Source organism: Tenrec ecaudatus, chromosome 7, assembly GCF_050624435.1.
Source record: "Tenrec ecaudatus isolate mTenEca1 chromosome 7, mTenEca1.hap1, whole genome shotgun sequence".
NCBI lineage: Eukaryota > Metazoa > Chordata > Mammalia > Afrosoricida > Tenrecidae > Tenrec > Tenrec ecaudatus.
The window spans coordinates 4773362-4782296 of NC_134536.1; the positions used below are offsets into that span (position 1 = coordinate 4773362).

The following is an 8935-nucleotide window of genomic DNA, read 5'->3' on the forward strand; positions in this document are numbered from 1 at the left end:
GCTTCTGGCCACAAGGTTGGAAGTTTGAAACCACCAGCTGCTCTGTGGGAGAAATTTGAGGCATCTTTTTTTAAAATCATTTTATTAGGGGCTCATACAACTCCTATCACAATCCATATATACATCAATTGCATAAAGCACATTTGTACACTCGTTACCCTCGTCATTCTCAAAGCATTTTCTCTCCACCCAAGCCCCTGGCACCAGCTCCTCATTTTCCCCTCCCTCCCCACTCCCACTTCCCTCACGAACCCTTGATAATTTATAAATTATTATTTTGTCATATCTTACACTGTACGGCATCTCGCTTCACCCACTTTTCTGCTGTCTGTCCCCCAGGAAGGAAGTTATATGTAGATACTTGCAATCGGTTCCCCCTTTCTACCCCACCCTCCCTCCACCCTCTGGTATCACCACTCTCACAACTGATCCTAAAGGGATTATCCATCCTGGATTCCCTGTGTTTCCAGTTCCTATCTGTACCAGTGTACATCCTCTGGTCTAGCCAGATTTGTAAGGTAGAATTGGGATCATGATAGTAGGTGGGGAGGAAGCATTTAGAAACTAGAAGAAAGTTGTATATTTCATTATTGCGACACTGCACCCTGACTGGCTCGTCTCCTCCCCACGACCCTTCCAAGGGGATGTCCAGTTGCCTACAGATGGACTTTGGGTCCCCACTCTGTACTCCCCCTCATTTACAATGATATGACTTTTTGTTTTTTGATGCCTGATACCTGATTCCTTTGACACCTCATGATCACACAGTTTGGTGTGCTTCTTCCATGTAGGCTTTGTTGCGTCTCAGCTAGATGGTCACTTGTTTACCTTTAAGCCTTTAAGATCCCAGGCCTCCTACACCCTCCTCACCACCGATTTGGGTCACTTGTTCCTTTGTCCCTAGGTTTGTTAATACCACTACCTTCCCCCGACCTCCCCATTTCCCATGTCCCTCTGAAAATGTCAGTCCTGTTGTTTTCTCCTCCAAATTGTTCATCCAGTCCATCTTATTTAGACAGACCGGCAGAGATAATAACATGCACAAAAAACAAGACAGAACAAAACCAAACAACAAAAGAAAGCAAAACAACAAAAGGCAATGACAAAAACAAACAAAAAAACCACAACAATAAAAAGCAAATAACAAAAACAAAGAAAACACAGCACAACAACAACAAAAAAGAAACGCTTGTAGTTAGTTCAAGGACTGTTTGTTGGCCTTTAGGAGTATTTTCTGGTTGAGTCTGATGGAGTGCCAAGCCCTGGCCCCAAAGTCTACTTTTGGTATTCCCTGGGGACTTTGTTGCTCTGTTCCCCTTGCTGTTCTGTTGCACGCCCTTAGTGTTTTGCCTTAGTGTGGAGGGATCAGATCAGGCAGAATTCCCACACTGTGTCTCCAGTGTAGTCCCCTGTAGGGTTATGGGTCAGTGAGGGATGTTGTGTCTCATAGTGGGGCCCGCTATATGGTCTTCTCTGTGGATTGGCTGCTCTGAGCAGGTATATCGTCCTCAAGACTTGGTGAGCCAGGATGTGCTCCACTCTCTCTTCCTCCCCCTTCATTTGTTCCCATGTGCTCTGATCAGACATGTCCCTCCCCCAGAGCTGCAGCTTCAACGCTGTCCTCTGAAATAAATTCTTCTGTGGGGAGGGGCAGGTGTCCACGTAGTTGGGGTTGGGGCTGGCCCCTCAGACCTCTCCACTGGTTCCCTTCTCCATGCCGGCATGTTGCATTCGCATCTTGGAGCACTGAGGCTATCGAATCCTATAAAGATTTCCCATCTTGGAAACCCACACGGGCCCTTCTACTCCCTTGTTATGAATTGGAATCAACTCAATGGCAGTGAGTTTGGTGTTGATTGTTGCTGTTGGTGGTGGTGGTGGTGGTGGTGGTAGGTGCTGTTGAGTCAGGTCTAACCCATAGTGAGCCCATGTACAACAGAGGAAACACTGCCACGTCCCGTGTGGCCTCACAAATTTTCCCATGCCTGGGCTCACTGATGCAGCCACTGGGCCCAACCAGCTCGCTGAGGGCCTTCCGCTCTTTCCCCACCCAAGTTGACCAACATGATGTCCTTCCCCATGGATCCAGCCAATAGCAATTACTGTATTCACCCTGTGCTGCCAACCCAGCCATCTGTTTCCCAAGCATTTTCACTCTGCTGGCAGGATCTCTGCATGCACTCTGTAACCACGACTACTCTCAGCCCCTTGCCCAGGCTCCTCTGTGTGCCCACTCCAGAGGCTCCCTGCAGTGGGTTCTCACCCTGCCTGCCCTCACCTCTGGGCCTGGATTACCTCACGGGGGTACCTCGGAGCCCTCGTGGTGCAGCCCAGTCAGCACGTGACTGCAACTGCTAACCGAAGGTCGGGGATTTGAACCCACCCCCACTCTCCGCAGGAGAAAGATGTGGTATTCTGCCGTGGGTCCCAGGGATTGGCCATGAGTGGAAATGGACACATTAACAATCACCACCTTTTTAAGGTCCATCCTTGCAGTGCTGTGAGTCAGAACCCTGAGCCTGTTGATCCATTCACCTGTTGATGGGCACCTGACTGTTTCCAGCCGTTGACCATTGAGAATGGAGGTGCCAGGGAATGAGTGCACCAGGAGCTGATTGAACCTTTGCCTCCAAGTCTTGAAAGGGTGCCTAGGAGTGGAATTGCCAGGTCAGATGATCATCTTACAGTAGCTCCTGTGGTACTGTGAGTGAGGCATTGGGCTGATAACCACAAGACTGGCAGTTCAAACCCACCAGTGGTTCCAAGGATGAAACACAAGGCTATCTGCTCCCTGAAAGATTTATGATCTCAGAACAGGATCACTGAACGTCAGAATAGGCTGGCTGGCAGTGGGTAGGGTAGCCAGTGTGTTTAACTATTGGAGATACTCCCTAGAGTGTGAAGTGTTTTGAAGAAAATGCTACAGCAACAGGTTGACATAGGTGATGTGCCTTCCCTTCTGGTGGAGTTGCCACTAGCTGGTTACACTCGGGAAAGGGCTTCTCCTCCATTGTAAGATCCATCTTCTGAGTGATGAGGTCCAAGCCAATTACAAGAGGCTGCAGGTGATCAAGAGATGGCGATCCAGGCCCACGGGAGCCCTGAGATGGACTAACGGAAGCCAAGAGCATCTTCAAATGGCACCATCATCCCAGTAACAAGTACTCAGATGGGACCCTGCCAGAGCAGCCCCCAGGACACATCCCAGGCCAGACAGATGGCTCCACAGGCCCTTGGAGTCCCACATGCCCTGAGAATTGGTCTCACACCAGCTACATCTTTCTCAGGAATAGACTCCTAAATGATACTTCTGACTTGAGATTCTAGGACACGCTTCCCCATGGAGTAGTTGGAATGGGACAGCTGAGCCACCACCAAACACCAAAAAACAGAAGTTCCTCTCAACTCCACCCATAGTACTTCCGCAGCTGGAATCTTGGCCAGTGCAACAGAAAGAAGTCCACTGGTGAGTTCCAACCACCAGTCTGTGGGTGGCTGCCAACTCTAAACCACAGAGCCCCGGCCACTTTGGGTAAAAACCAGGGCTCACAAAATGCAGAATTCCTTGGGAGTCCAGGCTCTCTCTCCTTCACACCCATAGGAATCAGAGGTCTGGGAAAGGTGTGTGTGGTTTTCCATGCACCAGAAAACAACCACGTCCATTGCCATGGCTGGGTGGATTCCAGCCGAAGGCCCTGCCCCCAATATGTGTCAGAGGAGAGGACAGCTGAGCTTCATAGGGCTGTCAGGGCTGGTTTTCTGAAAATGGATCACTGACCTATCATCGAGTTACCTTTGGACAGTCTTGGGCCTTCAATCTTTCAGGTAGCAGCCGAGCCTACTGACTCCTTGTGTCAGCCAGGGACTCTCCTCCTGAGCCCAGTTTCCCAGAACGTAATGAATATAGGAGTTGGTGGGCCTCAGTTAGGTAACTGGAAGCAGAGAGGAGAGCCCACAAGGCCACACCTGGCAACCTACAGGAGCAAGAAAGGGTGGGCTCTCCATCAGGACCCCTGGGACATGGGTGTCCTGGAGATGGAGGGTGGGAAGGAGCCACCCCAATGCATGTGCCCAGGAGCCCTGCCCCAAAAGAGAGGCCTACTACCCAGGAGCCGCAGGGGGTGAAGGATCTGAAGAAGGGTTTGCATCACAGGTGAGGCTTTGTTCCAGGTATCTGTGTCAGTCTGCCACTGTGCGAGTCGTGCACACATACATTCCAGGTGCATAATCCAACTGCATTTCGGATGCCTTCCATTGTTGGTCCTGCCAGTCTTCTTCGGGGAAGAATTCCCCACTGAGGACTGATGAGGGTCAGCATGCCTCTGGGCAGCGCCTGGTAGGTCACATGGTCATTGACATCTTGATCAGCTCTGGGGCAGCATGTGTCAGGCTGTGTGGACACTCCTTATCCCCTGAGGCTCTGGTAGGTGGGGGTGAGGTGCACTGGGATCTGGTGAGGGACCTTCAGATCCCAACTGAGAGGGGTTTCGGGAATGGGAAGCAGCATGCGGCTTCTCTCCTGCTCCTGCCAACACCTTCGTGAACAAGGGAGCACTCAAGAGAAGACACAGCAAGAGTTGTGATGAGGAAGCACATCTCCTGAGACTCTGTGGGCTCAGTATTGTCTCAGGGTGAGGAGACATCCCCCAGTCTGCTGTCTCCTGCAGAAACAGGGCTGTGGGTAGGCTGTGGGGCCAGGTGGGAAGGTGGTATGGAAGTTGTGTTAGGCATGGTTCTCTATAGAAACAAAACCAGGACCCTTATGAATATATATGAATATATAGAGATAGATAGGTTTTACAGTAAGAAGGAATGTAACAGCTAATTAGTCCACAGCAGTGCAGAAAGGTCAGTTCAACTCACGTTCATGAAACACTTAATATACTGAAAGTCCTTAGACTCATGTGGGCTGTCAGTCCAAGATCAAGGAAGCAGACAGCAGAGTTCTGCCCTCAGGTGAGGCAGGCAGAGTCTGCCCGCAGGTAGCAAACAGCAGGGTGGGTCAGCAACAGTCAGTATCTCGGCAGCTTAGGCAGGCCAGGGATGGGATATCAAACTGAAGCAATGCGAGGCAACAGGATTCACCAACCTCAAGTCAAGTGATGTACACACCAGCAATGTGGCAAAGCAGGTTTCAATGGAGTCTCAAGCTCTAGTGACATGATCCACGGGTTGACTTGGCCCACAGGTAGTGTAGCTCACAAGTTGAAGCAGAGAACTAGCTAAAGCCGCCACACACTGGTCCAATCACCAAAGAGCAAGAGAGAGGGGCCGGGCCTTGCAGAGCCATTTATCTCTTTGTCCTCCAATCAAACTGCCACCGGATTAATTCCACATGTTCTTATTGGCCAGGTTGGCACAATAAACCTAACTATCACAGAAATCAAGTCTGCATCGGTGGGGAGGGGCTGCCTAGGCCCCCAAGAGAAAGGCAATAAGGTGAGTCTGCAGAGTCCCTCCGTGGGCTGCATCTTGAGGATTGTGACCTAAGCCATCACACTAGCCTAGTTACCTCAGCCTCTTTGTTACAGTGTCAATGTCAATGCAAGCCCAGGAAAATCTGTGACAATAATCTCACATGGTGTTCACCAGCGTGCAGAGAAGCAGCGAATGGCACAAATGTTGTCATGGAAAGTGGTTCTGGTTGATATTATTGACCACTAACCTGACACTTCCCATTCAAGGTGACCTTATGGTCAGTGGAACAAAACGTTCCTCGGTCCTACACCACCCTCATGGCAAGGCCCAAGCCATGATCATGTCATACACAAGTGAAAGCTGGACAATGGACAGAGAAGTCCAGAAAATAACTGGTGCTGTTGAACTACAGTAATGGCAAATAATGTTAACCAGATCGTGGATTGCCAAAGAATATGTGTATCTGTCTGGGAAGAAGTACAGCCAGAATGCTCATTGGAAAGAAAAATGGGGAGACTTCACCTCATGTATTTTAGATATGTCATCAAGAGGGAGAGTCCTGGATGGGCATATTGCTTATAAGGTAAATGGAAAAGAGGAAAACCCTCAATGGTCACAGATTGACAGTAGTTGCAGCGATAGGGTCAAAGATAGCAATTGTTGAGGATGTTGCAGGACCCCATAGTGTTTTATTCTGTTGTACATCGGGTCACTGTGAGTCAGAACTAACTGCCTGGCAACTGACAGCAGCAATCCCAGATAGAGATACATACATACATAAATACATACATACAATTATAGATGATAGATCATTTTATACAAAGTTTTATATATAATTTTAATTATATATTATTTCAAATAATTTTTATGATATATATGCTTTGTGTGTGTGTGTGTGCATCTTGCTGTTTGTTAGGTGTTGTCACGTCAGGTCTGACCCATAGCAGCCCTACACACAGCAAATGAAACTCTGCCTGGCTCTTCTATTTGAGCCCGTTGGTGCACCCGCTGTGTCAATCCATCTCGTTGAGAGCCTTCCTCTCTTCCACTGCCCTTCTACTCTACCAAGCACAGTGTCCTTCCCCAGGGGCTAGTTTCTCCTGACATCATGATCAAAACACATGAGATGAAGTTTCTCCTTTCTTGCCTCTACTTCTTCCAAGACAGATCTTCTTGTTCTTCTGACAGTCCACGGTACTTTCAATGGTCTTCCCCAGCACCATCATTCAAGCGCATCGATGCTTCTTCAGTCTTCCTCATTCAATGTCCTGCTTTCACAGGCACATGAGCAGGAGACGATGGAAAATACCATGATTTGAGTCATTAGCACCTTCGTCCTCAAAGTGGCGCCCTTGTTTTTCGATGCTCCAAAGAGATCTTATGCAGCAGAGTATCCCAACGCCAGGGACTTTTGGTCTCCTGACTGCTGCTTCCATGAGCACTGATTGTGGAACCAAACAAGACAAACTTATTTTGCTTTTTTTGACATTGAGTCGTAATTCATACTGAAGGCGGCAATCCCTGATCTTCATTAGCTTCTTCTGCTTTCAACCAGAAACTGGATTACATATGTCTATATAGGCATCGGCATCTATGTTAATAGATATAATACATATATGTCAGCATATATAGTCCTCTCAATAAGTATGGGAGTGATAATATGTGTAGCATGTAACTAATATGTTTGAAAAAGTAAAATTTCCACTCATAACTGAGCCTGTCTTTAAATGTTAAGCGTCAAAGACTATGCCCTGAAAGCTTCTATTTACATAAAGAAAAAAAAACAGATATTAATGGTTAAACCATCGTCTCTCCTTTTCTCTGTGAGATGGGTGGCCAATGGTGACCCACAATGTGGGATGGAAGCCTCGCGGGCAGTGGGTTGAGCACAATGCTGGTGGCATCATGGGGAGACGAGGAGAACTGCAGCTCCGCTTGATGCAGCTCCTGGTGCTGAGCAGTCTGGGGAGACATTGTCGAAAAGGTGTGCCTTTGGCTAAGTCTTGGTTATGGTTGTAAGTATCAGTGAGTCAATTCCAAGCCCTGCGTGCTCAGGGACCACAGAACAACACACTGCATGGCCCACGAGCCTCCTTACAACCATGATGCTGGGCTACGTATAATTTCACCAAAATAAAAATATGCTGCTGCTGTTGTTGTTGTTGTTGTGAGGTGCTAGAGAGTCAGTTCTGACTCATCACACCCTAGGAGCCAGCCTGGGCTGGCACCATCCTCACAATTGGTGGGTTTGAGCTCACTGTTGGTGACCACTGTGTCAATCCATTTGTTGGAGGTCTTCCTTGTTTCCATTGCCCTTCAACTTTCTCAAAGCTGCTGTTGGGAGGGACCATTCTTCAGTGGCAGAGGGGGAGGAGATGGAGGTGCAGCAGGAACTTTTCTTTCAATTTTATTTGAGCATGAAAACAAATTATTTTCACCCCGGAGTCCCTCATGCTTAGGATCCAGGCTATCCCTAACTAAATACCAGACTAAACGTGTCTATGGGAACCTTACTAGGTCCATTAGCAGTAGGGTAATCTCTCAACTGTTGCCCTATTTTTTGCCAAGTTACAATATTTACAGTCCCGTCCTCATTAAACCAAGGATTAACCACAAAATCTAAAAATGTCTCTGATCTTTGGTAGCTTACTTTTGTTTCTCTGGCTTTTAACATATTTTGAAGCATATTTACATACATACATTTACTAGAAATCTGTCCCATAATTTATTACTCCCAACTTTTCACCACTTACCCTTAATTTTCTCTATAAAGATTTATGGCCCAGCTAGCTCAGTCGGTAGAGCACGAGACTCTTAATCTCAGGGTCGTGGGTTCGAGCCCCACGTTGGGCGCCATTAATGCGGGGGATTAGACCAGCTATCCCGCATCAAGCTGGGTTCGAAATGAGGCGTGCGGATGAAAGGAAAAGAAAGAGATATATACAAAGCATGTGATCAGGAGGACTTCAATCTGATGGACTGAAGTACCGAGTATATTCGAAGCTTGGTTTTTATACTCTTCTTACATGGGATTGGTTACAAAACAAACATCAACGAACTTAAAAAACATTCTTAAATTCTTATCTATGCAAATGTTACTTAACTAGTCACACTTTCTTAACGTTTGAATAATAAAAGCACTATGTTCTAAGACAATCACACGGATATGCAAGATTTAAAAGAGATCGTAAATAACTGAGTTATCCCTCAATGTTTTTAGCAGCAAGTTCACAAATAACAGTCATTTTGCAATGCTTTTGTCTGCCAAGTCACAGAGGCACAGGGGACTAAATAGTCACCCATTAGTAAACACCTTGATCAGCGGATGCCTCCTACACCATTCAGTCCAATGTGACCCATAGCGACCAGAACAAAACACTGCCTGCTCCTGCATCATCCTTCACAATCGGTCCTATTCTGGGGCCCACGGTTGCAGCCCCAATGTCAAGCCATCTCACTGCAGGTCTTCCTCCTTCTCAGTGTCCTTCTACTGCACCAATACATAAATAAATAATAC

General features: G+C 47.5%; 1 non-coding gene across 1 annotated transcript; it reads left to right on the forward strand.

The window, feature by feature from the left end:
- Nucleotides 1–8198: 8198 nt before the first annotated feature.
- TRNAK-CUU (transfer RNA lysine (anticodon CUU)) lies at nucleotides 8199–8271 on the forward strand. The gene has a single exon. It is a non-coding gene; the product is annotated as a tRNA-Lys (tRNA).
- Nucleotides 8272–8935: the final 664 nt, after the last annotated feature.